Consider the following 15,101-nt stretch of genomic DNA (forward strand, 5'->3'; position numbering starts at 1 on the left):
ACCTAATATCTCTCATTGTTAATACGTTATTTTTATACATACTGTAGTTGCATATGGAGAAGTAGCTTGTTGCATTTGTGTAATAATAAACACACAAGATTTTAGAATATTTCAGCGTGATACCATTTACCATTTTGGTCAAAAGGCTACTTTAGAAAAATTGAGATGTTTATCGTGTCTATGCGGTGCATGACTCGTGCCAGGGCTAGCATTGTAGCTTGCATTAACTTTTACTAGTGATTTTAAATGGATTTCTCCAAATAGCGTGACAAACTTTACCTGTCTGGTAGAATCTTCGCGACTGCGGCATCAGTGAGAAGCCCAACCTGTGCTTTTAGCGCACGCCAGCGTGTGATATTCACCCAAAATCACTCTGGTCTTGTTTCTATATTCTGCGGCCTTCCTCTTCTTATCATACACTTCGTAAACATTTTTTCTCTTTCGACCCTCAGCCATTTTCAAAGGAATGGCTGAAACCGTAACTCCGACATAATACACCTGAAAGTGAAAACTACATAGGGATGAGCACGTAGCCTACGACGGCCTTACGTAAACATATCACCAGAATGATTGACACTTAGGTGGACCAATAGTATAGACTACCCACCCGGAAAAAGAAAATCCTCCGCTATACCTTTAATCATGTTTGGCTGAAGGTGTGACAAAAATTTTGAAGAAGTAATGCATTGAAATTTCGGGAACTGAAAATATTTGAAATGTCAAAAATACAGAATTTGGGGTTTCATCCAGAAAAGTTGTGGAGGGCCAAAATAATCTACAGAAACGGCGATTTTTAGGTGACTCGTTTTGAATGTCACCATCTATTTCGTGCACACAACAGTTAAACATCAGCAGTGTGGACACACTTCAACATGACCAAAAATGATGCTAGACAATTAAAATCTAAAACAGTTTTGCCTGAAATATTAAAAGAATATTTCAGAAGTGAAGAAATAACTAACTGGTTTGTCACCTGTGAACACAACACCCTGCACAGAATAGTTAAATTACTTCATTACAGAAACTTTTATTTTTGGTTTTGGTTTGACTAAACGTATATTTTTTTTTGGTGTTTCAGCAAAAAATTATTTTTTGTGCATTACTAGCTAAAATACCAGTTTGTTCTGATTTTAAAGGAGTAGTTCACTTTTAAAAAAAAACTTGTGGTGTTAATTTACTCACCCCCATGTCATCCAAGATGTCCATGTCCTTCTTTCTTCAGTTGAAAAGAAATTAAGGTTTTTGATGAAAATATTCGAGGATTTTTTCTCCATATAATGGACTTCAATGGGAACCAAACGGTTCAAGGTCCAAAAGACAGTTTCAGTGCGGCTTTAAACGACTCCAGACAACGAATAAGTGTCTTTTCTAGCGAAACGATCGCTCATTTAATAATAAATAACAAAGTTTAAGTTTTATAAGCCAAATGGTCGCCTTGCTCTGTTCTGTGATGCGCGTTCGTGACTCTCCTGTTCACACTCCTTCATCAAAATGAACAAATCGTTTTTCGAGGCATGACTCGAACGGTCTTAGATAAGACCCTAATTCATCGTCTGGTGTCGTTTAAAGCCCTTTAAAGCTGCACTGAAACTCTGTCTTTTGGACCTTGAACCGTTTGGTTCCCAATGAGGTCCATTATATGGAGAAAATCCTGGAATGTTTACATCAAAAACCTTAATTTCTTTTCGACTGAAGAAAGAAAGACATGGATATCTTGGATGACATGGGGGTGAGTAAATTATCAGCAAAAGTTTTTTTAAAAGTGAACATCTTTAATGATCAAATTATTGAGTCAAGTCAAATTAAAATATATTAAAGGTATAGCGGAGGATCTTTCCGAATTTTAGAGAAGACCCGCCCTCTCCAATTTTTTTAAAAAAATGCACATGCACAAACACAACACTCTTGCTCCCGAGAGGGAACGTCTATACGCCTTGCACAATTATGTTGCAAATTCTAAACTAACTAAAAAACATTAATAAAAAAGACAACATGTCAAATGCCCTTCCGTGTTTTATTTACTTATTATACTGATCGATTGAGTGACCGAGGACATGATATGTGCAACCCTGTATCACACGAAATACGTTCTGAGGAAACTATTTTGCAAATCGCAATTACGTTACATAGCAACATATACGCAGTGCTATTACGTTGGTCCTTAACCTAATATCTCTCATTGTTAATACGTTATTTTTATACATAGTTGCATATGGAGAAGTAGCTTGTTGCATTTGTGTAATAATAAACACACAAGATTTTAGAATATTTCAGCGTGATACCATTTACCATTTTGGACAAAAGGCTACTTTAGACAAATTGAGATGTTTACCGTGTCTATGCGGTGCATGACTCGTGCCAGGGCTAGCATTGTAGCTTGCATTAACTTTTACTAGTGATTTTAAATGGATTTCTCCAAATAGCGTGACAAACTTTACCTGTCTGGTAGAATCTTCGCGACTGCGGCATCAGTGAGAAGCCCAACCTGTGCTTTTAGCGCACGCTAGCGTGTGATATTCACCCAAAATCTCTCTGGTCTTGATTCTATATTCTGCGGCCTTTCTCTTCTTATCATACACTTAGTAAACATTTTTTCTCTTTCGACCCTCAGCCATTTTCAAAGGAATGGCTGAAACCGTAACTCCGACATAATACACCTGAAAGTGAAAACTACATAGGGATGAGCACGTAGCCTACGACGGCCTTACGTAAACATATCACCAGAATGATTGACACTTAGGGGGACCAATAGTATAGACTACCCACCCGGAAAAAGAAAATCCTCCGCTATACCTTTAATTTAGCGCTTAATACAGATTGTATCAAAGCTGCTTCACAGTACTCTCACAGTGCTCTACTTCAAGACAACTTAACAGTGTTTGTTTTTTCATGAAAAAAGACAATCAAGTTTGGTAGAGCTGATCAATGGTATGATGGGTCATTTAATTTGAATATCCCCAGAAAATCATGGGTCGAGAATATTTCTACTGTGAATATTTGAGATGTTGATGTTAGACTAATACCAGTATGACAAGTAATCATACAGCCTAAGGGACATTTTCACATTCCACTGCTTTGCTTATCCATTGTTTTCCGTTCACATAAATGTGCTAAATAGACGTATTGGACCGCAAGCGGGAGCAGCGTGTTTTTTTTTTTTTGTTCGGCGTGCATGTTAATCAGTGAGAGCATTCACACTGGGAGCCGGAGCAGAATGTGAGCATGTTAATCAATGAGTGCATTCACACCGCGAGCCGGAGCGGCGCGTGAGCAGCAGTTGAAGCACTGTTTCAGTGCCCAGTCTATTTTTGCTGCGCTCAAATAAAGTGAAAGCACGCTTTTAATTCATACAAAAATGTGCATGTCTGGTGTGTTTCAACAAGAACTGAAGTAGGCTAGTCTATGTCAGAAAAGAAAATGAAGACTTATTAATATTTATAGAAGATGTACGGTCCATTTAAACTGTTTTTATTATTCCCCAATCGTTCCCCTGCACATTCTCCACTTGTCCTGTTTAGCCTGGCTGGACATGTGTCAGATGAGAGAAGAACTGTTTGAGAAATATAATTTGCCATTGATGTACAAGTGAATGCAATAGGCCTGTGTGTGTGTGAGAGAGAAATATCTATATACTGCAAGGCTATGTTTATTTTAAATAAAATGCTATTAAATTTAAATTTAAATGCTAAATATATAAAACAAAATTGTTGGTTATTGGATGTGAAAAGGAAATGGTTCTTACATAAGACTGCACTTTAGATGTGTGTGAATTTCCCACACCAGGAGTAATTTATATAGTTCTGTTTTATAGTAATTATCTGTTCAAAATGTTCTATGCAAACTGTTCAAGTAAAGAGAAGATAGAAAATACATTTTGTGCTGTAAAGTGGTTTAAAAAATGAAATCGGAATCGCTTAAAATCTGTATCGGCAGGTCAAACTCAAGGAAAAATCGGAAATGGGGATCGTCCTAGAAAACTGTAATCGGTGCATCTCTAATTAGAAAATTTATTTAAGTGTAAATCTAAATTATCAATACATATATAAATGATAAATGATCACACTATATGCGTATTTGTGTAATGTTCTGTGAGCTTATAAACCCATGTTTAATATATTTGTTCATTTTGATGTGTGCTATGGTGAATTGCAGCTGGCATATTTTGAAGTACGCTGATGTTTTTACTTAATAAGAGTGACTGGATTAGAAGCCGCTGTTGTGCTATGTCTCCCCTTCACTCCACAGCCTACCACAGAAATGTTTATTACATTTTTCACAACTGCCATGATGACTGCCATGAGGAGTTCACAAATGTTCTGTCAGTCAGAGTGACCTTACTCCCCTTAGTTTGCTATGACAAGTTCATCTCTGATAGTGACCACACCACGACCCATGATCATACATCCCAACACCACCCACAGTGAACTCGTCATGTTGAACTCTCAGTTCCTGAGTGTCTAGAATGATCAGCCAATGTCCAGGAGGCAGTTGGTGGGTGGAATTGTCTCAGTTTCCTCATAATTCCTTACATGATTGACCGCAGATCTCAACATATGTTTGTTAAACTGGATTAAAGTCTGTTAAACGCCTACTGCGAGACAGCACAGAAGAAAAGCAAACATAAAGAAAACTATCAACAATATAGTAATAAAAAATGATCGGCCCTTTTTATGACCTGCTGTGATTCAGCTTTGGATAGTCAATGTTGTCTCTGTGCATTTATCATCTCTATTTGCCATCTGTAATTCTAGGCTTTAGTTGTTTAATTTTAAATGAAATAGAAGTATTTTCTGTAATTAAATGTTTTTTATGGTAGTTTCCAGGAATCATTTGTGTTCTTGTTCAATAATGGGGCAACATTGAACATGTTTTTCTTTTTCTTTTTTTTTTCTCTCCCATTGGATTACTTGCACAACTACTATATCGGGAGTTTCCGGTTCATTCCAGTTTTTAAAAATGGTTGAATGAGGGAATGCTCGTGAGGTGCCTGTAACGATGTTAAATAGGCTAGGCTATAGACCCCTTTTCAGTTGGCAAACATGGTGACGTTTTTATGTGGGCGGAGCTTAGGTGGAGGCAGAACGATCCCTCTGGCCGCTTCACTAATGCTAGTTAGCAAGGTTTATTAGCTTGTTTTTTTAACAATGATTTTCTGAATTTATCTTAATGTGTAAGGTCACTCACTGTCCAGGACCGCGATTGTTATTTTCAAAAGTTAATTTTAACGGACAGAACCAGATTGACCGACCCGTAGCCTTCACACGCTCACTCAATGCATGGACGATCTGACAGGATTAACGTTAAGTTACCTCGGTTGAGTGGCCTGACTTCTACACCTACCTTATGGAGAAACCGATCGTAAAGAGAAACTGAGGGCATATAAATCTTTAGATGCCTATAACTATATGGTCCTGTACAAGTTACATTTTGATATTTACCTTTTCATTTTATAGCAAAACCGTTCTATTTGGTTCCATGTCCTGAAAGATCTTAATAACCTCATCTTTTATGATTGGGATTTCTTTTTCAATGGCCAGATTTGATTAGACACGCAGCTAATTCTAAGAACGTGGATATGTTGTACAAGTTGTTAGCAGTAGTAGAAGACCAAGAGAAAAAACATTGCCGACATAAATTAAATAAAGAATACCAAATGATAATTTTGCAGATTCAACCACTGTCTTGCATAGCCCCTTATTAATGCGACAGCTTCCGTGAACTGTCGTGTTCACTCTCAGTTTCAGGGATTTATCTTAAAAGGGATTTATCTTAAAACAAGGTTAGTGCCCCATGATCTTTTGGCGTTTATATGAGTCAATAAAAATTGCCAAATTTTTAAATCATATTGCGGACACTCATTTTAGGTTGCGTTTGTTTGTTCAACCACAGTACATTGAAAGGAAACATACCGGAATTAAAACTGCAAGCAGCGATGAAAAGGGCCCTCGCACCTGTGCTATTCCCACCCGGTGGCTTTAGGAAGACAGAGCACGGTGGGCAATGTGCTTTTATTTAGGCAAATATAGGTGTAATATGTAGTATGACACTTATAAAACATGTTAAATTTGGAGCACATTGGAAATTGCATGCTTAAGTTACAACAACTTCCTCTTGCATGTATAGTATGTGTTAGCACTTAGCTAAGTGTTTGTTAGCATTGTAGTATGTTGTTAGCATGTTTATCATTTGGTGGCACTTTTTATATGTGTATTTGGAGTCCAAAACAGTGTTAATGTCCTTTCCTGTTGCCCGTAGGTGGCGCTATTGCTGTAACTAAATATTATCATGAAGATGTGTTCAGGCCATGACTCTTATCAAACGTTTGAAGTTTGGGGAGATCTGAGAGAAAAAGTATTATATAATTATTAGAATGAAATATTACAATGTCATGTTTTTTTATGTGTGTGTGACATGTTTCAATATCTTCTTTATCGTGCTGTGGTGAGACAGCAATGTTTTTAAACTCCATTTTCTCATGCCAGATGAGCCTCACTGAATTTAAAGTGACTGAAGTAAAATACAGGAACAATGAAATGTGAGAGGGATGTATTGAGTACCTTAGTATGCCATCTAAAATATTATTTTAGTTTTGGTGTAAAGATGTGGCACAGTAATTTTTAGGGTGATTGAAATATGAGGGTGATTGGGATATTTCCTGCATTTAATCTCATAACTGTGTTATGTTAATATCTGAACAAACTGAGTGATTATTATGTAGAGCCAATTGCAACATTTTGTGCTGAGCAGAGATCAGGGGGCGCATTACATAAAGATCCTAGGGGTGCTCCGATCAGGATTTTTGGGGCCGATCACCGATTACTGGAAGCTGTATCACCCGATACCGATCACCGATTGCAGGGTCTATTTGAAGCCTTCTATTTATCATGTAGCATTATTATTGAACTATATTTAACAACAATGTACATTAAGTATTACATTTAACAACAATGTACATTAAGTATTACATTTAACAACAATGTACATTAAGTATTACATTTAAGAGAAGACAATGTATCATGAATTTACACCTGTGTAGTTATTTGCAAGCTACTTGTCCAGCATATTATCTTGGCAGCTTGTGCTTGGTTATTGGGAGCAGCTTAGGACTTGACATACAACTTTCTTGTAGAATATAAAATAGAATAACTAAAAGACAGAACATCTGAGTCTTTAAATTTAACCTTAGACCACGTTAAACTAAAAACTGCAACCAAAAAAAGGCTATAGCCAAAATAATGTTTTGAGTCAGACAGCCATCAGTTTTTCTAATACACTTAAAGGGTTAGTTCACCCAAAAATGAAAATTCTGTGAGTATTTACTCACCCTCATGTTGTTCCAACCCCGTAAGACCTTTGTTCATCTTCGGAACACAAATTAAGACATTTAAGATATTAAGATTGCTCCTGCATACTAGTCCATAGGCTTCTTGAGGGAATGACACTTGCTGGCATCTAAAAGTCATTAAAGGGGTGATGACCTGAGAAATCAAATTTTCCTTGAGCTTTTGACATCTAAGAGGTCATCATATTATAAGAATATACTGTAAGTTTCAGAACTGAAAACGTCCTTGTTAGTCCAATAAAAGCTTTTATTGACACAGCCTCTAAAAACGACTCGTTTTTAAAAGTGGGGAACTATGACGACAAAGAGGATAAAACACCACCCCCGCAGATGATGATTAATGCCTGCTTCACCACGGCAGGTTTAGCCCCGCCCACCGATTTGCGCATTACACACATAGCTAAGTAACATACATGTGCTTACCTCGTGATGACAAACTGGATCGCTACCGAGCAATACAGAATATTGTGCAGTGCCTGGTTGTGGAAGAAGACAGTCGCTGCATAAGCTTCCTCTGGATTCCAATAGGACTGCATGGATAAAATTTATTTTTAATGACGTTCCAGCTGATGAGGTAAAACATCGTCGTCTGTTCGCTTCATTTCACTGAGGATTGTTTTGTCAACAAGACTGGATTTGCAGACCGATTAAGAGTAAAGAACGTGCTGTGCCGTCTATATTGGATCTGACAGGAATATTGTGCAACACACGGACTGGGTCGAACATGTATGGGCGAATCCGGTTGCCATTTTACAACATTGGACGTTTTCCCCCATGTGCACCGACGGGTGAGTTAAACTCATTATAATATGCAAAACTGTTCTCCACTCGCAGCAGTGGGTGCAGTCTTCAGTGCGACACGCCCATAAAAACCGACTGTTTTTTAGGTAGGCTCACAACCAGGGTACAAAATTACCCAGGTTGTGAGCCTACCTAAAAAACAGTCGGTTTTTATCGGCGTATCGCACTGAAGACTTGGAAGTTAACGCCCACTGCTGCGAGTGGAGAATAGTTTTGCATATTATAATGAGTTTAACTCACCCGTCGGTGCACATGGGGGAAAACGTCCAAAATATTTTTCTATATAGCCACTAGGCTACTAGTTATGCTAGTACTTTGTGTCTACGACAGACGCGTACAAACATTATGGACCTGAATTTTGTATAAGTACTAATGTTGTAAATGTATTTTTCATATATGCTTTATGACGTTATTTTTGATATGATCAAGAACGTAAACTTGCCAATGCTGTTTGTGTTTAACATTAATAGCCAGTCAGTTGCTATCGTTGCCAGTCAGATGCTATTGTGTAAAACAAAAGTGCATATGGTTAAAAAATGTAGCAAATTATCATTCAGAAACGTTTAGTAAGAGTGTGTGGTGAGGTTCTGCTTGACTCGATTCATCGCGGCTTTCTCGGTCTGATTCTGCCTCACTGATACTGCAGTCTCGACATCATTATTTACGTGTCGTGTATCCACCGTCTATGGTATACACCTTTGGCATGCCCGTTTCGCCCGTAAAGGTAATGGGCGTTAACCTTCCGGACAACGTGAGCGACAGTTTGGCCAATCACAACACACCGGGGAAAGCTAACCAATCTGAGCCCACTGACCATTTCTGAGGGAGTGGTTTCATAGAATCAGGAAGTCAACAGCTCGTTCAGGGACAGAGGAGAGCGCGGCTGACAATAAAGGTGAAGTTTATGAAAAATAAGACTTTTTAAAAAAGAAAAACCACGAATACATGTTATATTGCACCCCATAAACACAATCATGCAAAGAAAAAAAGCAGTCAACCCCCCCTTTAAGTTTATCAAACGACGAGAATACTTTTTGTGCGCCAAAACAAACAAAAATAACGACTTTATTTCAAATATTTACTTCCTTCTCTATGGGCCTGTAGTCAGTTAACGTAGTGTGATAGCGTAGAGCTACGTCACACGAAGGCTCACTATTGACCAACGCTGGTCATGTGTGTGATGCGTGTGACGTACAATAACAGAAGCTTACGCTATTAAACTAGTAACCTGACTCGAGGCAGAGAGAGAAATAAACGAATAGTTGAAATAAAGTCGTTATTTTTGTTGTTTTTGCGCACGAAAAGTGTTCTCGTCGTTTGATAAACTTAAGATTGAGCCACTGTAGTTGCTTGGACTATTTTAACGATGTCTTTAATGACTTTTCGAGGCCATCAATTGTCATTCCCTCAAGAAGCCTATGGACTAGTATGCAGGAGTGATCTTAATATCTTAAATATCTTAATTTGTGTTCCGAAGATGAACAAAGGTCTTACGGGGTTGGAACAACATTAGGGTGAGTAAATACTGACATAATTTTCATTTTTGGGTGAACTAACCCTTTAAAGGACCACATGTATTAAAGTGCAGAGCAAAAAAAAAAAAGTACAAATAACTAACAACTTCCATATCTGTATATATATCTATTACTTTGCTTTTTTTTCCTGGGATGCTTAGTTAGATTTTGTGGGCATTTAGAGAGGAAGAGAGAGATAGATAGAGAAAGAGAGAGTGGGGATAGAGATTATTCGATTAATTTCTCTCCCAAAGCTTACTTAAGCATCAATATTTTGGTAAAAAAAAAAAAATATATATATATATATATATACCTATATGTTTGCAAGAACCATTGCTGAATTATTTTAAACAGATTAGGAAAGCCACCACTGCTGGTCACATGGTTAGATTGATTTGTTTAGAGCTAGTGAAGTAGTCCTACCACTTTAAGGATCGATATTGTCCCCCACCAATTTTTATAACATTGAGGCACGGATGTACCTAATACAAATAAGTAAAGCATGCAGTTAACTTGCAGACGATTAAATATCAAATCGAAATCTAGCTCTAAAATGTGTTTGTTTGTTTTTGAACTCAAGCTGAGCGCTCGTTGCCGCAGTGATCAGTGGATACAGTGTTGTCTGTAGCTCGCGCAGTCTTCACTCGGACGCGCGCTTCAATCTATCGCCGTTGTGGACGGACTCTATTCTTTCCGGTGATTTTACGGGTTGATCAGAGAGGCTGGACAGTTTGACAAGCAGACAGCGGCGTGGTACACATATTGCAGATGGATTGCTAGTGAATTGCTTTTTCACACACCTTGTACAATTGCCAGACTGCTGAAGCCATTTTTACCAGGGCATAAAAAATTGTCTCGAGTTAGTCATCTTTCTGGATCGGCCTTTATAGACAACGCCGATCACACATCCCAAAGCAATTATCGGCCGATTGTGATCAGCGACCGATCAATCAGAGCACCCTTAAATAAGATCCTAACATTAAAATCCTGTCTTATCTGTGTGGTAACCATGGCAATTTCAGTTAGGATCTCATTTAGGAAAAAGCTATTACAAAATTACATTTTGTAAATGCATAATCTTATATTAACTACAGATTGGAATAACTCCACAAAAATTCCTAAAAACTGTCTTAACTTTAGAACAACCCCAGTGGTGTCCTAAATTCAAAATGGTTTGAAAGCCAACTGTAAAAATCACTCAAAATAGCCCTGTCTGAGAGTGCCGTCACATTAATGATACAAGATGAAGAACAGTGATGTTTGGTGGTGGAAAGACTTTGTGAACACCCAAATAATGAATCCATTGCACACTGAGTCCGAAATTTTCCGTGCGTTTTTTCGTATTCGTCATTCGGTGGCTCTGAATTGTCAAAACACCTTTCAAAATGCTTGCTGTGGATGCGAAAAACACAGAAAATCTAACCCGATCCGATTTTTTTAATGACGGACGAAAGTTTCGGAGGCAGTGTGTAAACGTGATTGACAAAACATGGTCGTATTTATTCTTTTACGTGCAAAAATTCCGGACACTAATTTCGGACTAAGTGTGCAAGGACCTAATGTTGGATTTTTTTTTTTTTTTTTCAATAGCATCTTCATTTCTGGAGCACATTCATGGTGAATGTGAATTTTTGTTTTGTAATTTATGTGATTTAATACTTGATTAACACTTAACAGTATTTGGTCTTTTAGTGAAGAGGAACTGCACAAAAGCAGGGATATTCAGGCACACAGGAATCTGTACCCACAGTACTCGGTAGAATGTGCCGTATGTAAATATTTAGGCAAAACTGTGTTTTAAGCACACCTCAGAGTGTGGTACAACCAGATATATTTTTCATGTTTAAAGTTTTCTCCGAAATAAGCCTCGAGGTTGTGTTTTTGCAAAAGCGTGTTTTTTAAGAGTAAATCTATGGTCCACTCAGACCACAAATCCACCAGATGCATTGCTGTAGCAGAAATTCACCTGTGGGTCGTTCTGCAGTGGTAGGAAATGTTTCCAGTTGGTCCAGTAGCCAATATCCTGTCAGTCAGCCCCTCTCTGGGGAAAGAATCTTCATTAATATGTCATTGTGACTGTCATAATCTATTAACATCAGCTGTGCTTAATAACGTCCTGCCTGGGGCTGCAGTACAGCTGCCATAGTGTTCAGTGACCATCACTTACAATCTTTATTGAGTCCTGACCTACAGTAGCGTAGGTGGAGTCAAGAAATAACATAGACATGGATGTTTTTCTGACACCATAAGGTAGTTTCCGTGTTGATTTGATCAAAAATACAGTAAAAATAGTAATATTGTGAAATATTATTACGATTTAATACGATTTTAATACGTTTTAAAATGTACTTTTATTTATATGGTGGCAAAGCTTAATGGTGCTGGTAAAGTAGCTTACAGTTAACCAGTTGTCCGTTTTTTGTTTATCATTTATTATACTTTTAGATTTATGTCCCTGGCATTTTTCAGTGATATTATAATCTCGTTTACATGTCATACTTTGCCTCTGATTTTGACTGTCTGCTAAACCATAAACGAGTAAACAGGACATGGGCAGCTTATCCATTGGTCTAATGGTGAAATTCCCTTCCGCTGCATAATGTAGCTCACACTGGCAGATCAGTCCAGGCTGTTGTGATAATGCTCCACTGACACTAATGACTCTACTGGCCTTTGGGCCGCTGGGAAATAATGGCCAGTGTTTGTCACACCGGCTGCTTTACAAGCCTATGTTGACTTTTTGTTGTGCCTTAATAAGGTGGTATGTTTCACTGAAGGACAAATGTGGAAAGATAATGCAGGTAGTTTGAAGCAAGAGGATTTGGGTATTTTTAAAAGGTTATTTTTTTTTATTGGTAAAAGCAACGTTGTTAGTTGATATTCTTCTAAGTGTTAGACAAGTATATGTTTTAATATTAACAACTACTCATGTAAATTACACAAGACTTTGAAATCCTCTGTTGTGCAGACACCACATGGTCACTTCTGTGAAAGTAAAGTTTGAGCAAGACTGCTTGCTTGCGCTGTTGTAATTTTTTTTTTTTTTTTTTTGTGAGTGTGTGTTATGAAAAACACTCAAGAGGCTTAAATAGGGACACTTGTAAAACAAGCATGAAATCAAAATCTTACTTTTTAATATTTTAACTACTTTTTTAATGCATTTTCTTATTCTTATTGTATTTTATCACCCATCCCTAATCACCAAACAGTCAGTTATCATGCGTTTGAACAGATTTTATTCCTTAAAAGACATGAGAAGCATCCATGGAATGTCAGCATGAAATTAAAACTTTCATTGATGAATATTATTCCAAAGAAAAAAGTGTTTATAATCTTCAATCAAAATGTAATTGTTACCTGCTCCACCTCTGAAACAACCCTCGTTTTTGGATGTCTTCACGCATTCATTTCACTTGAACCCTTTCCGTCCCATCCACCTGACTTCAATCTTGTAACAACCACTTTTCTGAATACGATCTATTCCAAATTGATATAATCCTATTGTAAATTTTCAACATGTTAAAATTCCTGTTTTGCTGAATCACGTCACATGGGCTTAAAATGAGGAGACTTCTTTTTTTTTTAATTTTAACTCATGCTGAGATTGTTGCTAATATGTACCTGTAAGGGGGACTCACATTATCACTTGAATTCAAAAGAAGATTCAAATCACTGTGCTATGATTGCTCTCGTGGTGAGTGAGCTCAAACATGAACTAGGGCTCAAGTCAGGAAGCAGACAGTTTCACGTCACTGAGGTCAGATAAATCCCATCGCATAGACTCTTTCACCTAGATATCATCATATAGAGACTGTTCCCTGAATTAGGTAATACAAAAAACTTCCAAACCCATCTAATGTTATTTTTTTTATTGATGTTCAACAACAACAACAAAAATAGATATAATACACAACAAAGCTTGGGTTGCTGAATATTCGTTTTCTTACTTCAAAATCACTTATTGTTAATGATATGATTCCATACTATAACCTAGATGTATCGTGTTTGACAGAAACTTGGCTAAAACCAAACAATTACATTTGTACTGGCTTCGTACCCAGCAAGCTAAACACATCCACTCAATAAACAGTCTTGACACCGGAGTCGTCGTTCAGCTTTACTGAATAAATGTGTAAAACTGTAAAACAATATAAAATATAAAAGAATACATAAATAAATGGTCACATGGTAAATGTCAAGTCCAACAATTTACAATGAGAGAAAATAATACAAAATGTTTACATAATATAAAGCAGAACTATTAAAACAATTACTTTTATATGCACTCCCTCATAAACATACAAAATGCCATAATTAAGAATAATCAAACTCCACTTACAAGCAGTGCCTCGTTTAAGATTTGTTGTTATGGACTGACGGCAAATTCAACATGCGCTACCATGTGCTGTGTTGTTCTCTTGAACCCAACCCCGGAAACTGAATAAAACTAATTCAAAGTGCAGAATAAAAAAAAAAAAAAAAAAGAAAACGCTAAGAAAGGCAAAGCCAGAACACTCCCCGTCTGGTATCTCAAAGATACCATTTACACTAACAGCCACTGGACTAAACGTCCTGATCTGAAGACAGGAGGTATCTAATTCAGATATGGGTCTGCGATAGGTATTGGTTGTCCCATGTTGAACAGTTTTCACCTCCACTTTCCTCACCACACCGTCCGTACTGGGAACGGCCTTCACAATGATCCCCATTGGCCACTCATTCCTTTTGACTTGTTTGTCTTTGAGCAGTACAATGTCGCCTTCTTTGATGTTTGGATGTTTGTGAAACCACTTGCAACGGCTCTGAAGTGTTGCGAGATACTCCTTCCTCCACCTATTCCAGAATGTTTCTGCTAAGGCTTGAACCCATTTCCATTGAGATCGGAGCATGTCTTTCTTACTGAAATCTTCTTGTAGAGTTGGAAGATTACCAGCTTTTTGTGTCAGAAGCAAAGATGGCATTAGGATGAAAGGGAATTCAGGATCTGTGGAGACTGGGACTAGAGGCCGTGCATTAATGATGACTGTGACCTCAGACATGAATGTCACCAAGACTTCGTGAGTAAGCTGTGTGTACCTGTTTTCTAGGAGCATTGAATCCAGGATTCGCCTTGTTATACCAATCATACGTTCCCAGGCACCACCCATATGAGAAGAGTGTGGCGGATTAAAGACCCAGGAACATCTTTGCTCAAGCAGATATTCTCTCACCCTTGATTGTTGGTTCTCACTCATTTTAAGCTCTCTAGAGGCACCCACGAAGTTCGTCCCACAGTCGGAGCGCAGCTGCTTGGCAGGACCTCTAATAGAGAAGAATCTTCTGAGAGCATTAATGAGACTTGAGGAAGTCATTGACTCAATCACCTCTATATGAGCTCCCCTGGTACACATGCAAGTGAACAACACTGCCCACATCTTGCTATTTGCTAGACCACTTGTGCGCCG

General features: G+C 37.8%; 1 protein-coding gene across 2 annotated transcripts in view; it reads left to right on the forward strand.

The window, feature by feature from the left end:
• zswim7 (zinc finger, SWIM-type containing 7) overlaps positions 1-15,101 on the forward strand; it is a 114,769-nt gene that overhangs the window by 49,646 nt on the left and 50,022 nt on the right. The window lies entirely within an intron of this gene.

This window comes from Pimephales promelas, chromosome 4 (genome assembly GCF_988280905.1).
Source record: "Pimephales promelas chromosome 4, fPimPro1.hap1.1, whole genome shotgun sequence".
NCBI lineage: Eukaryota > Metazoa > Chordata > Actinopteri > Cypriniformes > Leuciscidae > Pimephales > Pimephales promelas.